Below are 20,601 nucleotides of genomic sequence, written 5' to 3'. Positions count from 1 at the left end.
CATCTATTGAGGTGATCACGTGACTTTTGTCCTTCAGTCCATTTATATACTGTTTTACATTTATTGATTTTCATATGTTGAACCATCCTGCCATTGCTGGGATAAACCCGACTTGGTTGGGGTGAATGACCTTTTTGACATAGTCTTGTATTCAATTTGCAAATATTTTATTGAGAATTTTTGTTTCTATGTTCATGAGAGAGATTAGTCTGTAATTTTCTTCTTTTGTTCTGTCTTTGTCTGGTTTTAGTATCAGGGTAATGCTGGCTTTGTAGAAGGAGTTTGTGGTAGAATTCCTTCCTTTTCTATTTTATGGAAGAGATTGAGAAAAACATTGGTGTTAGTTCTTCCATGAAGGTCTGTTAAAACTTACCAGTGAATCCATCTTGGCCTGGGCTCTTTTTTAGTTGGGAGATATCTTTCACAATTACTTTGGTCTCTCTACTTGCTATAGTTCATTTAAATAGTTTATCTCATCTTTATTTAATTTTGGTAGGTCATGTAAATATAGGAAATTGCCCATTTCTTTTAGATTTTCAAATTTAGTGGGGTATATATATGTGTTCTTAAAATATGTCCTTATGATTTTCTAAATTTCTTTGGTATCTATTATAATGGTGACTTTCCCCATCTCATTGTATTGATTTATATCTCTTCTCTCATTCTTTCAGTTGGACTTGCTAAGGGTTTATCAATCTTGTTTATCCTTTCTAAAGAACCAACTCCTTGTTTCATTAATTCTTTATATTTTTGTTTTTATTTCATTGATTTCTGCCCTAATATTTATTATTTCTTCCCATCTATTGATTTTTGGTTGGTTTGTTCTTCTATTTCAGAGGCCTTAAGGTAAAGCATTACAGTGTTTACTTGCAACCTTTCTAATTTCTTTTTTTTCTTGTTGTTTATTTTATTTTTAATTTTTTTCTTTTCACAATTTTTATTAACATTTTCCATGATTATAAAAAATATCCCATGGTAATACCCTCCCCCCCCCGACTTTTCCTTTTGAAATTCCATTCTCCGTCATATTACCTCCCCATCTCAATCATTGTACTTATATATATACAATACCAACCTATTAAGTACTCTCCTCCCTTCCTTTTTCTTCCCTTTATATCTCCTTTTTAACTTACTGGCCTCTGCTACTAAGTATTTTCCTTCTCACGCAGAAGCCCAATCATCTGTAGCTAGGATCCACATATGAGGGAGAACATGTGGCGCTTGCCTTTCTGGGCCTGGGTTACCTCACTTAGTATAATCCTTTTCAGATCCATCCATTTTTCTGCAAATTTCATAACTTCATTTTTCTTTACCGCAGAGTAGAACTCCATTGTATAAATGTGCCACATCTTCATTTCTTAATATAGGCCTTTAAAGCTATAAATTTCCCTCTTAGACTGACTTCATTATGTCCCAAAGGTTTTGGTATGTTGTGTTATCATTATAATTTAATTCTAGGAATTTTTAATTTCCTTTTTGATTTCTTCAATGACCCATTCATCATTCAGTAATGTCATTATTTTGTGTGTGCTCTATAGTTTTTCTTGTTTTTGATTTGTAGTTTAATCCTCCTTGACCAGATAAAGTACAAGGAGTTATTTCAGTTTTTCTGTATTTGTTAAGATTTGCTTTGTGTCCTATTATATCGTTTGTTTCAGAGAATGTTCCATGTGCTGCTGAAAGGAATGTGTATTCTGCAGCATTTGGATGGAATGTTCTGTAGCTGTCAGGTCCATTTGTTCTGTGACCTCATTTAATCCAGATACCTCTCTATTTTTTGATGGGGTGACCTGTCAGTTGATAACAGTGGGGTATGAATTTACCAACTGCAATTGTGCCTGGTGTTATCTGTGACCTTAAGTCTAACAGTATTTGTTTGATGACATTGGGAGCCCCCATGTTAGGTGCATATATGTTTAGAATTATAATGTCTTCCTGTTGAATTGTTCCTTTACTCTCTATATAGTGACCATCTTTATCTTTCCTAACTAATGTTGGTTTGAAGTCTATCCAGATATTAGGATAGTGGTATCTGTTTGTTTTCTAGACCCATTTGCTTGAAATACCATTTTCTATCCTTTCACCCTAAGATAGTGTCTATCTTTTATGGTGAGGTGAATTTCTGGGAGGCAATAGCCTGTGTCTTTTGGTTGGGGCATTGAGGTCATTGCTATTAAGAGTTATTATTGAAAGTTATGTATTTGTTATTGCCATTCTCCTTGTTTTATAGTTCTTCCTGTTTTTCCTTTACTCTCTTTTATTAATTATTATTTGAGTATGGTTTATTTTTTTCCTATTGCCTTATGTGTGTGCTTTTCTTTCTCTTTACTATGAAGGATCCTTTCAAGTATTTTCTATACAACTGGCTTAGTGGTCATATATTCCTTTAGCCTGTTTTTGTTGTGGAATGTCCTTATTTCTCTATCAATTTGGATGGATAGCTTTTCTGGATAAAGTAATCTTGGTTGACAGTTGCTATTTTTTAGAACTTGCAATACATCATTCCAAGCCCATTTGGCTTTTAGAGTTTGTGTTTTAGTAATCTGCTGTGATCCTGATGGGCTTGCCTTTATAAGTGACTTGATGCTTCTCTCTAACTGCTTTCAATATACTTTCTTTGGCTTGTGTGTTTAGTAGTTTAATTATAATATGGTGAGGAGAGGATCTTTCCTGGCTTCATCTGTTTGGTGTGGCTACTCTACTGCCATCCTACCTGAAAGTCCTACATAATTTAGTTTTTTAAAAATAATTTTTGACAGGCTGAAAAGATGGTTTAGCGGTTAAGCACTTGCCTGTGAAGCCTAAGGACCCTGGTTCGAGGCTCGGTTCCCCAGATCCCACGTTAGCCAGATGCACAAGGGGGTACACGCATCTGGAGTTTGTTTGCAGTGGGTGGAAGCCCTGGCGCACCCATTCTCTCTCTCTCCCTCTACCTGTCTTTCTCTCTGTGTCTGTCGCTCTCAAATAAATAAATAAAAAATTTAAAAAAAATAATAATTTTTGAGATACATAAGAGAGACAGAGAGATGCCTATTGAGAGAAAGAACAGGCACACCAGGGCCTCCAGCCACTGCAAATGAACTCCAGATGCATGTGCCATGTTTGTGCATCTGGCTTACGTGGGTCCTAGGGAATCAAACCTGGGTCCTTTGCCTTTTCAGGCAAGTGCCTTAACCACTAAGCCATGTCTCCAGCCCCATAATTTCATTTTGATAATGGCTATGTTTAACAATTGGCTCATAAAATTTCTTCAGTTTTAACCATCTTCTCTCACAAGCTAGTGTAAGTTGGCGCAAGGACGCTAGTAGTAGGAGAAGAAAGCAGGGATGTGGGAGGTGGTGGGATGAAGGAGTGAAGAAAAACGAAGTTCACGGCCATGATCCAGACTTGGCCCATCACCTGAGATGGAGCTGAGCATGGGCACTGCCCACATCAGTGTTGACACTACGGAGATAACTCGGGCTTTCTATCTCCATACGCATGGCATAATTGCTTGGTGAAGAAAAGGCAATTCAGTTTAACTGAGGGACAGAGAACTTGACTTCGGATATGGAAAATAATGTTTTATAACCGAAACTTTACATTGAAATAGAACCTTATAGTAAAATGAAAGAGTTTTCCTTACCATACTATTGGGGTTTATTTCCTTGACTGACTTTAAAGAAAAACATGCAAATAGATGAAACCAGTGAAGCAGTGGCCCCCAAACCTTAATTTATTTTAAAGCAAAGGTGGGCTCTCTCTTAATCATTGCCAACAAGGGTGTAGAACATCTCTCTCACCACTCATTAGATAGGATTCCTAGGGATACTACTGAAGGGGACGAACCAGGTGACAGTGGCTTCCCAGTCATTGCTCTGGGTGTAAGCTATACATCTTCAAAGGCCCTAGGATGGTGTGGGATACAATGATCTGTAGTTGAGCACAGGAGAGAGGTCAGGATGACCGAGGATCAAAAGTAGAATCTATTTGACTTGCTCACAGTGCCCATGATATGTTAAATGTTATTTAAGGTGAACAAGGCACCTACGTATATTAAACATTTACCACTTGATGACATTTTTAGATATCAGTGGTAAAATGGTATTGTTTCTATTTATTTCTTAAGTTCTTAAACTTTCTGCAGGGAGAAGCCATTTTGCCCTTTCTTTTTCTGTTATTTACCAAGCAGCACTATGGTATGAACATGGAGAACAATCTTCACACTGCTGTTAAAGACAAATGTAAAATGACATATTCTTTCAAAGTACTCTTTCTCTCCCTCTCTCAGGTGCACATATATACATAACACACATTTTCCTCTTAGAAACTGAACAAAACGCAGAAATAGGACCCTGTCATCCACAAGCGTCCTCAGAACAATTCTATGAAGCAGGTACTGATATCCAGATTTTTTTCAGATCAAATCATGAGACTCAAGGAAATTCATCGGCTTAGAATCACCATCCAGTAAGCAGGACTAACTCAGGTGCCATCATTTTTTTAATCTCTGAACCTGGGCTCTGTAGTACTATGTAAGCTCCTTCTTTTTCCAATCTCCTAAGCCGGCAGGAAGTATGGAATGAGAGTAGAAAGTTCTGGGCAAGTGCCATAGGTGGACTGTGGAAGGCCCACAGAGGGCATGCGCAAGAAGAAATGCCCAGGCTTCCTGAATCTGGATGTGTGCTTGGCTGCCGTGGAATTGGTTGAGCAGGAAAAGGAGGGAAGACAGAAGGCTGACTTGGTGGAGGGCCATGGAAGGAATAAAATTAGTCACTGTCGCTACAGAATCGAAGCACTGCTACGCTGCTGAAGCTATAGAATCTCGGGATGGGAGAGAACTTGAATGCCATCTGCCTAATACATAAATTTGCTCTGCATCTTGACAAGGTGGTGGCTCAGCCTCCTTGGATGTCCTTGGAAATGGAGAACTCATTAGATTCTCTCCACAGATGGCATGACAGAATATTCTTCCCTGTGTGGAACTTGCATTTTGTCTACCAATAATTTCTACTCTGGCTGGGAGTAACTTCTTGGGGCCATACTCAAGAAGACTTTCACAGAATAGTTCCCAGGGCATGTTCTCTAATTGTAATTTCATTTTTGGGTACCTAGTTTGCTAATCGCTGATAATAATTCAGGACATTTCTTTATGAACAGATCCATACTTGACAATAATAACAAACTGATAATTGCTGATTTTATTCATGTCAACAGCTTTGTATACTTTCTTTTTTTGGTACTGGGGATTGTTCCTAAGTCTTGCATATATGCAAGAGAAGTGTTCCACTTACTAAACAACATTCCTAGCCTCTCCCATTTTCATTTGTTTTAAAATTTGGAGGGGGGCTGGAAAGATATTCTTAGTGGTCAAGGCACTTGATGCAAAGCCTAAGGACCCAGGTTTGATTCCCCAGGACCTATATAAGCCAGATGCACACAGTGGTGCATGTGTCTTTGGAGTTCATTTGCAGTGGCTGGAGGCCCTGTTGTACCCATTCTCTCCTTTTCTCTCTCTCTCAAATAACTAACTAACTAACTAACTAACTAACTGAGTAGATTTCTTTGAGATAAGGTCTTACTGAGTTGCCCAGGCTGGCCTTGAACTCACTTTGTAGCCGAGGCAGACCTTGACATTACTGGTGCCTAAGCCTCCTCATCTGGGATTACAAGCCTGTGCAACCAGGCCCAGTTTGTATGCATTTTCTGTGTTGCCATTTCTATCTTACAGTTGAGGAAGCTGAGCATCAGAAAGATGCAGTAACTTGATCAGAGTTTTCTACAGCAATTGCAGCCAGAGCACTTGAGATTTGCATACAAGCCATGTTGTCTTAGTCTATTTTGTGCTATACTACAGATAGAGACAGAGAATGCACACGCCAGGGCCTCCAGCTGCTGCCAACGAACTCCAGATGCATGCCCCACTTTGTGTATCCAGCTTTATGTGGGTCCTGGGACATCAAACTCAAGTTATTAGGCTTCATAGGCAAGTGCCTTAACAGCTGATCCATCTCTCCAACGTCATAAGCCCTGCATTTTTATTTTGCACTGAGACCCCAAACTATCATCTTGTTCTGGACCTATTAGAGCAAGGAACAGGGAAGAAAGCAATCACATTGATAAATAATCCCCTTTTTGGTGGCCTACTGTGACTGGCATTCTACAATTCTTCAGGTTACTAAGTGTTTGAATCACCTTCAGAACCCAGGCCAAGACCCATGCCTCCACAGCTCACGGGGTGGGGGGATTGCGGGGTTGAGGGACATAGGTGTGAAGGGGGCTTTCCTTCCTGGCATCTCCAATGCCACGCTTGGGGGGACAGGCTTAATTTCGTCAAGGACACTTTCACATTTTTGGTTTGTGCCACTTTCTATTCCTTGGACACCATAGCTCTTGTCCAATGACATTTACAGGCATGGCATAGGAGTTGGCAGGAACAGAAAGTCTCAAGGATTTCCCGAGGAGAGGCCTCTACCCGTCGGGTGAGAGCTTCCTCGCTGGCTCATGCGTGCTCTGGTCTTTCTCTCTCTCTCTCTCTCTCTCTCTTCTTTTCTCCTCTCTCTCTTTCTCCTTGGTACTTCTCAACTTGTTACATCCATGAGGAATGCAGGCGTCACACAAATGGCAGTGAGGGACAGGACAGCTGCACTGTCCAGGTACTGGTGCCCTGGCAGAGGCAGGGAAAGTGCTCCCCAACTCTGCTTCCAGTCATTTCTGTTGGCCCAGCTTGGTCAGGGCAGCTTCACTCGTGACTGCCAGACCCTTCTTTGCAGCCTGTCGCCCTGCTCCGTTATTGCACGCTAGGCTCCACTTGAATTAGGCATTCCTCCAAAGAGGCAGGAGGGAATCTGGGTATGGGGGCGGGGGGCGGGGGGGATTCCTGCAATGGAGCAGGAAACCTTGATAGATCAGATTGAGGAAGTCAGAATAGGCAGTGGCCGGGCTGGAGAGATGGTTTACCAGTTAAGCCCTTGCCTGTGAAGTCTAAGGACCCCGGTTCGAGGCTTGATTTCCCCAGGACCCATGTTAGCCAGATGCGCAAGGGGGTGCAATGCATCTGGAGTTCGTTTGCAGAGGCTGGAGGCTCTGGCGCACCCACTCTCTCTCTCTCTCTGTCTCTTTCTCTCTCTGTCTCTCTCAAATAAATAAATAATTAAAAAAAAAAAAAAGAATAAGCAGTGGCCAAGGCCTACCCTCAGTGTCCATTCCAGGCATTTGTGAAGCTTTATGTTGAGGAATGGACGATGTTTGAGTTTCTTTCTCTTGGCTCCAAGTAAACAGGCTTACAATCAGTCGGGAGGTAATTGCTGAGGTCTTTTCATTTACTGCCTTGTGAGCACAGTGTCAGCGTGATATGCAGCCTGCCCAGGCCTCTGGAAGCTCATTATAGGAAATTGTACATGGGCTGTTCTCCCGGCTTCCACTTAGGGCTCTGACTATTAAGCACCATCGCCAAAGCGTTTGTCTGTGACATCCTGAGACGGGAGGCTATGGATTCATCGGCTATCATAGTGTATCAGTCAGTTTTGCGTTGTTACAATGAATGCTTGACATAATCAACACGGAACGTTTTGACTCGTAATTCTGAGGTTCTGGTCCATGATTGATTGTCCCATCACTTTTGGGTCTGTAGCAAGGCAGTGCATCATGGTGGAGAGCGTGTGGCAGAGCAAAACTGTTTGCCTCATAGCCAGAAAGTAAAACAAAGAGGAAAGGCCAGGGGTGCCATTATCTCCTTAAGACCATGCCTCCAGTAAGCCTGAGGACTTCCAGGTCATGCTCCCATGTCTTGCTTGGGTATGGATGAACATGGATTGATTTTCTTTTTTCGAGGTAGAGTCTCACTCTAGCCCAGGCTGACCTGGAATTCACTATGTAGTCTCAGGGTGGCCTTGAACTCACAGTGATCCTCCTACCTCTGCCTCCCGAGTGCTGGGATCAAAGGCGTGCACCACCACGCCTGGCTGGATTGATTTTTTAAATATCACAGATAAGGGTGTATTTTGGTAACTATTTTGTTTCTGATAATAGTGACCCTGAAGCCTAGGTGTCTCTTCATTTTCAAGATAGTTATTCAGAAAATAATGAGAATCCATTGTGGGGCATGTAACACCTTGGCCGTTCTGGTCAGTCTAGTTGGTGGCCAGAGGAGCTTTGTACCAATGCTGTTTGGGATGTCTTGGGGAGTGCATGTTTTTGAGAGGACATGGTCAAAATTCATACCCTATCATATTTTAAAGGACCTAAAGCTTTCAAGTTTTGAGGGTTTTAAAAATAGTAGAAAGTAATTTTTCTAATTCTTTGTCATTTCTCAAAGAAAACCACTATGATATTTTACTGAACTCAAACTGTTGTTTCTAGGCCAGCAGCAAAACAGCGAGGAGAGGCATATAGAAAAAAAAGAACCGTATTTCCTGGTATAGTTTTCTTGGTTTGCTCTTGGGTGGTATATGCCACCCAAATGGCTGGACAAGAGGGCTTAGAAGACTATCTCTTCCTTCTTGCTTGCCAGTTTCTAGAGTCACGTGACATTTTTGTTGTTATTGTTAATTGGTTTCGATGCTGCAATGTTTCCAAAAGAGATCAATCTTTCTTCTCTCCACCTTTCTCTCTCTTATCCCTCCTCTATTTGTTTACCTCCATTGTTGTAAACCTAAATGCTTACCAGCTTATCTGCTGGTCTTCTTGGATCCCAGATACTGAAAATGAATTACCTTTACATTATGGCTGATATTAATAAATTTCTGTTTTGGTTTGGGGCCTCTGGGTGATGGACTGTCCTCTGTCCAGAGCAGCGCATCATGGATGGCAGTTGGGTAACACGTCTCTTGCTCTGCAGCGGCCCAAGTGTAGACACTGAGAACACAGAACCTTCCTTGGAGATGGAGATTTTTGCTGGTGGATCATTCTGGAACAAACAAAAGAAACTCATACCATCATGCTGACGCTTTTTGTATTTTCATTTTTAATTTTCTTTTTTTTAAGAGAGAAGGAGAGAGAGAGAGAGAGTGAGCGAGCATGGAAGCAGGACCTTTAGCCACTGAAAACAAACTCCAGATGCATGCGCCACGTTGTTCATCTCACTTATGTGAGTCCTGGGGAATGAGTTAAACCAGGGTCCTTTGGCTTTGCAGGCAAGCACCTTAACCACTAAGCCATATCTCCATCCCTGATGGTTGTTTTTTTTCTAAATTATTTATTCATTTGAGAGAGAGAGAGAGAGAGGGTGGAGGAGGCAAATAGAGAATGTGCACACCAGGGCCTCCAGCCACTGCAACAAACTCCAGATGCATGCGCCACCATGTGTATCTGGCTTATGTGGGTTTTGGGGACTTGAACCTGGTGCCTTTGGCTTTGCAGGCAAGCACCTTAACAGCTAAGTTATCTTTCCAGTGCCCCTCCTGATGCTTTGACCCTAAGTTTGACTGGGGCTGGAGTGAGGACTCAGAGGGTTTTATAAAGAATTATGTGGCATTATCTTGTGGACACAAGCCTCAGCTTACTGACAAGAGCTATGTACAGAGAATCCGCATCTGAAGAGCGGAGCAGCCTGTCTCCTGGGAGGGCTCTGACAGACTGGTAACCCGGAGCAACTGAGAGGTGTACCAAGCCCTGGAAAGGTCGGGGTGTTGAACACCCTTACTTGTCCTCAAGAGTGTCACTTTGTTACCTTTTACCTGGGATTTTACCTTCACTGCTTAAATCCTCCAGTCCATCAGGTGTCTCTGGGCAAAGTGAAGGGGACAGTATTGGTCTTCCCAGTGTGAAGCAATCACTCAAGATATAGAATTTGAATTTTTTGAGTTAAAAAATGTTTAGGTTTGATTGTGACTGTGTTCCAAGACCAAAGGGATTCCAGAATGGTGTTTCAGGAATTACTTGTCAGGAGGGAGGGCTCTGTAATCCTGCCTCCTCTACCTTAAGCCAGAGCAGTAACACATTTTGATCTCTTTAGAGACTAGACTTCTAAATGAGTTTGGAAAAACTATCGACCTCCTGCAGCTTCCATATATATATATAGATGTTTTTTTTTTTTCAAGGTAGGGTGTCACTCTAGCTCAGCCTGACATGAAATTCACAATTCACTCTGTAGTCTCAGGGTGGCCTCGAACTCACGGTGATCCTCCTGCCTCTGTCTCCCGAGTGTAAACTTATTTTGTAGAACACACTGAGAGACAGGGAGGTCCTGCAATCTGCTCTCCATACCAGACTAAGATGTGTCTAGATCATGAACCTTCTGTCTCCCAGGCCAGCCAGCAATTTTCACTTTCCCACGAGGTACTGAGTTTCTTGATTTAGCCAAGACCAGAATGACCCTATCTGCATCAATCTTAGGACTAAAATAAAACTTCAAACAAAACATCCTCTCCATAGAGGGACTGCAGAGTATAGAGTTAAGAATGTGAACCAGGAATTTAGACTTGCTGTGCTCAGATCTTGGTTCCGTCTTCCATGAGCTCTATGGCCGTCCTATAGCTCAGCCTCTTGTCTGCCATGGCTGCGGTCAGGATGGAGTCAGTCAGCTCATATGTGGAACTGGAAGCCATGTATGGCAAGTAGTACATTCCCAGTGAATACTTACTTCCAAAAATTTAAGCTGGGCATGGTGGCACATGCCTTTTATCCCAGCACTCGGGAGGCAGAGGTAGGAGGATTGCTGAGGGTTCGAGGCCACCCTGAGACTACACAGTGAATTCCAGGTCAGCCTGAGCTAGAGTTAAGACCCTGCCTCGAAAAAAAAAACAACAAAAAATTGCATCATTAAGCCCTTTCAATCCCTGGGACTTCTTGGCTGCCTTGTCATGTGTTGATTCCCTTGCATTCTGTCTTTGGTGCAGGTGACAGTCACATCTTTCCTATCTGTTCAAGCCTTGAGCATGAGGGTGGAGGGGAATATAATATGATTAGACAGTAAACTAGGAGCTTGCCTTATATTGCAAATAAATAGATCTGGTTGGAAGTGACTTGCTTAGTTCTATAAGGTTTTCCAAATGGAAGGGTGAGAAGAAGAAATGCCCAACACAAGCATGTACTATCAAAACGATTTGTCACAAGCCGGGCATGGTGGCGCACCCCTTTAATCCCAGCACTTGGGAGGCCGAGGTGGGAGGATCACCGTGAGTTCGAGGCCACCCTGAGACTACACAGTGAATTCCAGGTCAGCCTGGGCTAAAATGAGACCCTACCTCGAAAAACAAAAACAAACAAACAAAAAAAACCCATTTGTGGGCTGGAGAGATGGCTTAGCGGTTAAATGCTTGCCTGTGAAGCCTAAGGACCCCGGTTCGAGGCTCGGTTCCCCAGGTCCCACGTTAGCCAGATGCACAAGGGGGGCGCACGCGTCTGGAGTTCGTTTGCAGAGGCTGGAAGCCCTGGCGCGCCCATTCTCTCTCTCTCCCTCTATCTGTCCTCTCTCTCTCTCTGTCACTCTCAAATAAATAAATAAAATAATTAAAAAAAAAAAACCATTTGTCACTCATGGTACCAATATGTTTATGTTACATTGATGTTTTGAACTGATGTTCATTTAATGTAAAATTAAACTTTGATTCAATGGAGTGACACGCAGCACATTCACCGTGTTGTACAACCATCACCACTGCCTCTACTTTTCTTTTTTTTTTTTTGAATGAACCCCGAGGACATCCCGGATCCACTAAGAACTCATTCACATCGCTGCCTCATCTCAGTCTCTGTCAGCCACTGTTCTGGCTTTTTTTTTTTTTTCCCCCCTGTCTCTATGGATTTACCTAGTCTGGATTTTTCATATAAATGAAATACAATATATGAACTTGTGTGTGTTACTCATTTTACTTAGCATAATGTTTTCAAAATTCCTCCACATTGTGACATAAATCAATATTTCATTCCTTTTCATAGCTTTTATGCTGAAATTTTGCTCAAGGTCTGCCGTTCTTTTCCTTTGTCCCCACCACTTCCTGAGGCTGACTCTACCGCAGCCTGCTGTCGCGCTGTGGCTCGCTCCTGTCCCTCGATTTCAGACGTTGACACTGAAGCGCGTCCCGTCGCGAACGCGTCTCCAGTGTCTCAGGTCAGCTACCTGGTGTACCCGCGGAGTCTGCTTGTGAATCTCCCTGCCTGTCAGTCAGATCCACCTTGTACTCAGGTGTCTGTGGCTACAGCTTGTAGAAGGTATGTCAGCGCCCTGGGTGATTTGGTCCCAAAGGACACTTGGGTTTGTGTACGCTGCATGTGGTGGCCCAGTAAGCCTGTCCTCACTATTGCCAGCTTTGGCAGTGGTCCCACATGAGCAACAAAGAACCCTGAGCCCTGTAGACACGTGGCCCATGCGGTCCTGGCAGTGGTGTCTAATCAGGGCAATATGTCACAGCACCACTTAGTAATGCTGAAGTGTTCTTTTTATTAATAGGGTAGAACCTTGTCAATAAAGATGGACTTCTTTTTTTTTTTAATTATTTATTTATTTATTTATTTGAGAGAGACCAGCTGCCACAAACAAACTCCAGATACACGTGCCAATTTGTGCATCTGGCTCATGTGGGTCCTGTGGAATCAAACCTGGGTGCTTTGGCTTTGCAGGCAAACACCTTAACCTCCAAGCCATTCCTCCAGCCCCAAAGATGGACCTCTAATTTTATTTATTTATTTGAGAGTTAGTAGAAGTAGAGAGAGAGAGAGAGAGAGAGGGAGGGAGAGAATGGTCATGCCAGGGCCTTCTGCCACTGTAAACGAACTCCAGATGCATGTGCCCCTTGTGCATGTGGCTTACATGGGTCCTGGAGAGTTGAACCCAGATCCTTTGGCTTTGCAGGCAAACATCTTAACCGCTAAGCCATCTCTCCAGCCCCAGTGGTCTTTTAAAAACAGCAAAATCACCATATGAACCAGGCCTGTGAGCTCTTTTGAGCATGGCCACAATACTGAGGACTCTGTGGGCCTTCCTCGGGATGAGTTACAGCCTCTTCCTTCCCATGCATGTTCACATCAGTTAGAGGAATATTGTTTAAGATAAACTCTTGGTCAACATAATTTTTAAAAATTTTTTGGTTTAATTTAATTTATTTATTTGAGAGCGACAGACAGAGGCAGAGAGAGAGAGAGAATGGGCACGCCAGGGCTTCCAGCCACTGCAGACAAATTCCAGACGCATGCGCTGCCTTGTGCATCTGGCTAACGTGGGTCCTGGGGAATCGAGAGTCGAACCAGGATCGTTAGGCTTCACAGGCAAGCACTTAGCCACTAAGCCATCTCTCCAGCCCAACATAATTTTTTTTTTTTGTCTTGTTTTAATCTCTTACTCTCAGAAGCTGAGAGCCTCATGGGTTATTTTACTAGCAGTTTATTTTCTGTGCCAAACCGATAGGTTGCCTCTGTTTTGCTATAGTGATCTTCTGACCCTCACTTGGATGCTGTGGGGCCTGGTCTTTCCCAGGGACCCCAGATGTGCTCTTGGCTGTGCTGATCTTTCTGGAACCCAAGCATAGGTCCCAGCAAGGCAGAAGGGCTTCCAGAAGGGACCAGGGTGTGGTCATCATTCACGGGGCTGCATGGTTGGGCCGCGGGGCAGGCACGGTTGTCCCAGGCTTGAACTCAGGGAAGTTTGCTGAAGCAGAAAGCGTCAAGGAAACATCAGAGGGAGGTAGGTGGAAGGCGGGGAGCCGCCACCCTGATTACACGTTAGGTCATGAAGCAAGCTTTGTCCTGGACTTTCTCTTTGTTCCCTGTGCTGCGAGGGAATGTCTCCCCTCTCCAGTAAAACTTGTCCCCGAAGGGGGACAACCTAGTCTAGTTCTTTCCAGATATTGGGGGACCCAAGCAAGGAATTCACCTCAATTTGCAGTATGGCCTGAGTGAGAGGTCTGGGGTAGGGGATTCTGCCTGAAAAACAAACAAAAAACAGTGGGCCTCATTCTGATAGAGGGGACAGGGCATCAAGAGGTCAGGGCCAGGAGTGGGCAGCATGGGCAGTGGGCAGTGCCCTGAGGAGGCAGTGTGCTTTTGGGGGCAGTGTGGCGAGTTTGGATGTCCAAAAACCTTTCCAGAAGATAGCTTTGCTGTGTCCAGTCCTTCCTTCCTGTCCTGTGTCTTTCTTTTGAAGGAAAGAAGGGAGGTTGGGTTAATTTTTATTCTACCCTTTTTCACTGTGGCAGAAGAGCCACACGTCATTCTGCTCGGGTTTCAGCCTCCTCCATCTCCTGCTCTCTTTACCACACGGTAAAGGTTCTCGATGCAAAATAGATTCACTGGGGGTGTTTAAATATCCCGATGCCCAGACTACTCCAAATCCAAGAATTCTGAGTGCCCCAGCACTTTTTGGCGCAGCTGGCCAGAGGCTCATGCTTATGGACAAACATGTGGAGAATGGCGTCTTTTGCTCTGAGGAAAAAAAAAAAAAAAGCTCAAAAACGAAGTTAGTATCTTGTCTTCTGCTTTCCTTACTAACTGGACCACCAAACGCATCTTTACTACAGTTGGAGTTGAAGTGAAGACGGGTGATGTTCCAGAATCACTGACAAGCACAAAACCCCACTGGAAATAGGAATGTTATCAGGTGGCTGTGTTTGTGAGGTGCTCAGATGTGAATTAAACCAATCCATTACACTTGTTTGGTGTTCGTTGGGTCTGCAACTTTTTTTCTTAATGCAGAACTCGTGAAAGGGGACACAGTTCAGTGGTGTTTATTAGCGACCTTGTTGTGTCCTCTGAATGATGAACTAGTGGCTCGGAACACCAGGGGCTGATGTAAACAATCGCTCTGTGATTCCGTGTAGTTCCACATCCCTGAGACGCTGCTGCTGCCATCCCAGGCCTGGGTTTTGAAGTAGAGGATGTGAATGTGGCTTTTCAAATCAGAAATATTTATAGAACTAGGTCTGCTTGAACAATTGCGTAAAGCCCTTGTGTTGGAAATAATAACATGTCAGGAGAGAGAATCTTTTGCCCTATAAATCATTCCCCCCCTCCCCCACAATGCCTGGCTTGCTCTTTGAGAACCTTTTGGGTGAAAACGTAAGCTTTTCCAGTCTAATGGTGCTGGCTTTAAACTACTGGCGGGGGTGGTGGAGGAGAATGTCAAGGAACCCACAGCACTGCTTAGGAGCATGGGCCTGGAATATGAATGGAGCCAGACCGCCCCTGGGCAAGTCCTGCTGGCCTGATGAGGGCTTGGGCTCCTCATCCTCAACTGACAGAGGATGCTGAAGGATGCGGGGGCTGGATCTCCCCCACGGCTGCCAGAGCTCACTCTGTGTCCAGCTGGGTCATTCGCTTGGTTCCCAACATAGGTACCTGCCTAAAACTGCTCTCAGCAAAATCTGTCTGGAATGAGGAGGGGGAAATACATGGGCACCAGATGCTTTATCATCAGACATTTTCTCTCCAAACTCAAGCTAGTTTTATACCTTCAACACAAATGTCTGCTGTACCTTTCTTTCTTTCTTATGTACTTTGTTTTGGTTTATCAAGGTAGGATTTCACTCTAGCCCAGGCTGGAATTCACTGTGGAGTCTCAGGGTGGCCTTGAACTCGCAGCGATCTTCCTACCTCTGCCTCCTGAGTGCTGGGATGAAAGGCGCGCACCACCACGCCCAGCCACTGTAACCCCCACCCCGCCCCCTGGCCAATTGAGCTTCACCTTGTTCCTTCTTGCTAAATCCTCCTGAGGTCTTACCTGGTTCCTTTGAGGTATAGGGTATTGCTTTCAGAACTCTGCATATGACTCACATTATAGTCGACAGGACAGAGCTAACTGGTGATCTCTCATGCTGAAATAGAAAAGAACAAAATGACAGCACCCTGCCCCCGAATTTGGAGCCCCACCCTCCCCCAGTCATAGCTCCAGTAACCACCTCATCCGGGAGAAGAGCCATCTCTGGAGGGGCAGCAGCAGAAGCTAAAGGAGCGAAGGAGCTGTCAGCAGAGCAGAGCGTCCCTCTGGAGGCGACATGGTTTGCGTTGCACTAGTCACACAGTCCTGGGTGGTGTACTTGTCTCCGGGGCTATGTTTGGAGAAAAATGCTAATAAGGAAGGAGAGTTGAGGGTGCAAGGATTAAAAGCACCTTGTGTTTTGGCCTGGAGAGGAAAGGTCCTGGGGAGGGGAGGAAGTTTCATTAACTATATTAAAACAATATTAATTTTGAGTGTCTTCAACATTTTTATTTATTGATTTTTTAAACATATTTTATTTATTTACTTATTTGAGAGAGAGAGAGAGAAAAAACGGGCATGCCAGGACATCCAGCCACTGCAGAAAAACTCCAGACTCATGTGCCACTTTGTGTGTCTGCTTACATGGGTCCTGGGGAATCAAACAGGGATCCTTTGGCTTTGCAGGCAAGCACCTTAACCACCAAGCCATCTCTGCAGCCCCTTATTGATTTTTTTTTTTTAATTAGAAGGTTGCACACAGGGACCTCCTCTCCCTGCCGTAACTCTGCTGAGGGCCAGTCTCTGCAGGGATGGGGAAGCATGCTGTCTCATGCTGCTCCCCCTCTTACGTGATGTTCTCTGAGCTCTGGTGGGCAAGAGAGGGAGAGATCTGATTTAGTGATGCTTTCTCTGTGGACTCTGGCTCTCTATTTTGATGGGGTGTGAGTGACCACAGAGCTTCCATTTCCCTGGCACTGGTTTTTCAGGCTAGCAGTGACAGTCTTTTTGTGTCACTCCTTCCCCTGAAATGGCTTCCGGGCTGGGGCAGGTAACGTGGAGGTGACCCGTCTCCTGGTAGTCGGTTCTCTCTTCTTCTTCTTCTTTTTTTAAAATAATTTTTAGAGCGACAGACCCAGGGAGAAAGACAGATAGAGGGAGAGAGAGAGAATGGGCACACCAGGGCCTCCAGCCTCTGCAAACGAACTCCAGAAGCATGCACCCCCTTGTGCATCTGGCTAACGTGGGTCCTGGGGAACCGAGCCTCGAACCGGGATCCTTAGGCTTCACAGGCAAGCACTTAACTGCTAAGCCATCTCTCCAGCCCAGGTTCTCTCTTCTTGATGTCTTGATATATCCTGGTTCTCCTCCATGCCACATGCCTGCAGGGTCCCAGCCACCCCACATGAACCACCAGGGAGCTGGGAGCAGGGCGACCCGGAGCCCAGGCCACTCACGGCACTCCCAGCTGCCCTGAGAACTGCTGGGGAACCAGGGTGTCTTCGCTTGTGCAGCCCCTTATTTCCCATGGGTAGTCCTCTCACCAGTTATTGGACGTACCTTCTCATCGCTGGGATAAAAACACCCAACCCAAAGCAGCTGGTGGGGGAAAATGATTTATTTTGGCTTAAAGTGTTAAGGGGAAGATTCATGACATCAGAGAAAACACATTGTGAGCAGAGGCCAGACATCACAATCCACAACGGCAGCAGGAGAGTGAGCCCCCTAACTCTGGCCAGCCGGGACTAATCACCCTCAAGGCCCGCCCCCAACAACATCCAGTCCTGCAAGCAAGGTTTCCACCTCCCAAGTTGCAAGGGATCAAGCATTCCAAAACACATCTGAGTCCAACCACCCCAGGGTAGGGGTGTTCCCGTTGCAAAGATGATGGCACCAAGGCCAGGACAGGTCCCATGACTTGCCCAAAGTCACACACTTCATGGGGTAGAAAAGCGAAGGTTCAAACTTAAGTCTCTGGAGAATCAAAGGCAATGCTCCTTCCATGTGTGGTTGTGTGTACGAGAGGAAACGCGTCCTGTGTGCGATGCCAGAGGACCAGCGGAGCCACAGGCAAGACAACGTCTGAGTCATCTCCAAGTTCAAGGGTGACCACCAGCAGCAGTCTGGTCGCCAGCTCTCTGAGGCCAGGGCTAAGGACTGGTGGGGACATTTGACATTATAGGATGCTCTAATGACCCCCCCTTTTATCCTTGCTGTAAACCCAGAAGCCCCCAAATATACAAGTGCAAAGAGGTTGGTGTGCTAGGTCAACATTACTTGGGAATAACACGTCACCTAGCGTTATTAAGTTCACAGCCTTACATTCATTCAGTGGCTGCTTCAAGAAATACTTTTCTGAGTGCCTCCTATACGTCAGCCCCTGGAGACGCAGTTCCAAATCGTCTATTCATGCTGGTGACGCAGTCCAGTAACAGAGTGCTTGCCTAGCATGCGCAAGGCCCCAGGTCCCATCCTGAGTCCTGGGTGTGGGGTTGGGATGAATCTATGGGCAGAAGGGCAGAGACACATGCAAAGAGGTGATTTTAATCCTACGTATAAACCTCATTTGGAAAGTATAGGACAATGTGGGGCACCTAATCCAACTTAGGAGCTAACAAGGTGAAGCATAAAGAGATCTCTCAGTGAACAGAAAGGGAGATTGTCACACTAAGCAAAACAAGACAGACCCAGAAAGACAAATATCATGTGTTTGTTCTCATATACAAATACAAAATCTAGATTTCAACACACACACACACAAATGAAAGTAGAAGAAGGAACTATTTCAGGGGAGGAAGGAGGCCAGCCAGTGAAAAATGATACGGAGGGATGGGGAGCAGAAAGGAGTGAATATAAGCAAAGTACAATGAATATATATCACTATCAATGTGTGGGTGTCATTTTAAAACCCATTGTTTTTCAAGTTAACAAGAAGAGAGAGGGGGGGAAGAGAGAGAGAGAGAGAGAGAGAGAGAGAGAGAGAGAGAGGACAGAGAGAGAGTGAGAGAGTGAGAGAGTGAGACAGAGGGCTTTTCTCTGAGAAGTGGTGACTCAGATTTTACCTTCAACTAACCAGGTTGTCCACTCAGTGGTGTGCCCCGTTCAGGAGATGGAGGCCTGCCTGTCTCACAGGGCAGGTCCTTTCTTCTGCCTCAACCCATGATGCTGGGGGCAGTTCCAAGGCAACGTCTCTGCTGCTCCAAAGCGCCCAGCTTAAGTCCTGAGAAGGAGCTGGAGCCTGATAGTTTCACTTGGCCAGAGCCTTTCTGGCTTTTTCTTTTTCTTTCTTTCTGTCTTTCTGTCTTTCTGTCTTTCTTTCTTTCTTTCTTTCTTTCTTTCTTTCTTTCTTTCTTTCTTTCTTTCTTTCTTTCTTTCTTTCCTTCCTTCCTTCCTTCCTTCCTTCCTTCCTTCCTTCCTTCCTTCCTTCCTTCTTCCTTCCCTCCCTCCCTCCCTCCCTCCCTCCCTCCCTCCCTCCCTCCCTCCCTCCCTCTCTCTTTCTTTCTTTCTTTCTAGAATTCAGGGAAACTGTTTTCTCCTCCTACTGGGTGGTATGCTTTACTGTTGGAAACCCAGCAGGGTGCTGTGTGCCTGTGTTTGCTGGAGTCCTTGGTTCTGCCCACAACAGTGGCAGTCTGTTGTCACATGGCAGGGAGTGAGTAAGGAGGTGTTTCAAGGCATCCCTGGGATCCTGGGAAATGGGTATCTCTATTTCTCTTATCTGGCCCCCGCCTTTCCCTGGCCCACCAGGAACCCATAGCATAAACAAAGACCTTCCCACCTAAGTCAGAGCCCTGTGGCCTCCTTACCCTTTCAACAGTGAGGATTCATCGGAATCTCAGCGGGGATGTACTAAGATTCAACCTGAGATGCACATGTATTCATCCCCCAAAATGTGGTACTCGGGGGGATCGGCTCATCATTTTCTTATCTCTGAGGCAGGACTGTACTTAAACCATCCCAGACAGAAGGTTCACTGTCCTATTTTAACAGGTCTCCAGGGAGGGCGATTTCACAGTTCCCTGTGGCTGTCTGTTCTAGTATTTACTCGTCTTCATTGCAAGTTCTTCATGCCTGTTCTAAACCTCCCTGGCTGGGATTTAAGTCTTTTTCCTTGAGGGTAGACTCTGCAGGTCTCCCGCTTCGGGGGAGGAGGAGGATTCTGGTCTTAATTTTGCCGTCTTGGGAGTCATCCATTTTAACACCCTTTGGGGTTTATTTTCTTTGCTGATAAACAAGGGGTTGAGTTGGGGATGGTTCTCAAGGCCTCTTCCAGCTCCCCAAGCTGTGACTTCCCACATGAAAGCGCTGTATTGGGATCCTGTGCATTCATGGCTTTGTGGAGTTAACAATGCTTGGCTGCACAGCCGAGCTTTGAAGCAGTGCCGCCCAGATCTGATCCAGGACGCCTCTCAGGTAGAGACATGGAGACAGGGAAGAATGGACATTCAGGGAGGAGAGGCTGCGGGCCACTCTGCTCGGCCTGTTAGAGGTCAGCCCCCACCTCTTTTGCTGGTTATTATGCAAGAATGGGATGGCATGTTCTTTTGAGGGTGCCGCCTTACCTCCAGGCCCAGAGGACATTGCACGGCCAATTGGATCTTGTCCCGTGGTCTGCTAGCTTTGAAAAGTAAACACTAGGGAAGGGCAGCACTTTCAGTTGGTCACTCAGCTCCTGACCGGGAGAAAGGAAAAAGGCCGCAGAGGCCTTGCTGGGTCCGTAGATAGCAGAGAGTGGTTTTAGCCTAAGAAGATCCTGGGTAGCCCTTGGGAGACGGGTCTGCCGGGAACCAAAGCACATTCTCCACCCAGGAAGTTAGAGGGATCTCACGACAGGGATGACTTCGTGCCCGTTTTCGGTGAAATGTCCTGCCTTCCACCTTGGGTGCGTGTGTCTTGAGAGTCGGGGCGTCTTGAGAGTCGGGGTGTATGGCATTGGTTACCTTGTTTGTGGAAGAGCTGCCTTGTTCATCCTGGGCAAAATTCCACGAGTCAAA

The sequence above is a fragment of the Jaculus jaculus genome, chromosome 18, assembly GCF_020740685.1.
Source record: "Jaculus jaculus isolate mJacJac1 chromosome 18, mJacJac1.mat.Y.cur, whole genome shotgun sequence".
Taxonomy (NCBI): Eukaryota; Metazoa; Chordata; class Mammalia; order Rodentia; family Dipodidae; genus Jaculus; species Jaculus jaculus.
Note: the sequence above shows the minus strand (reverse complement) of the source record.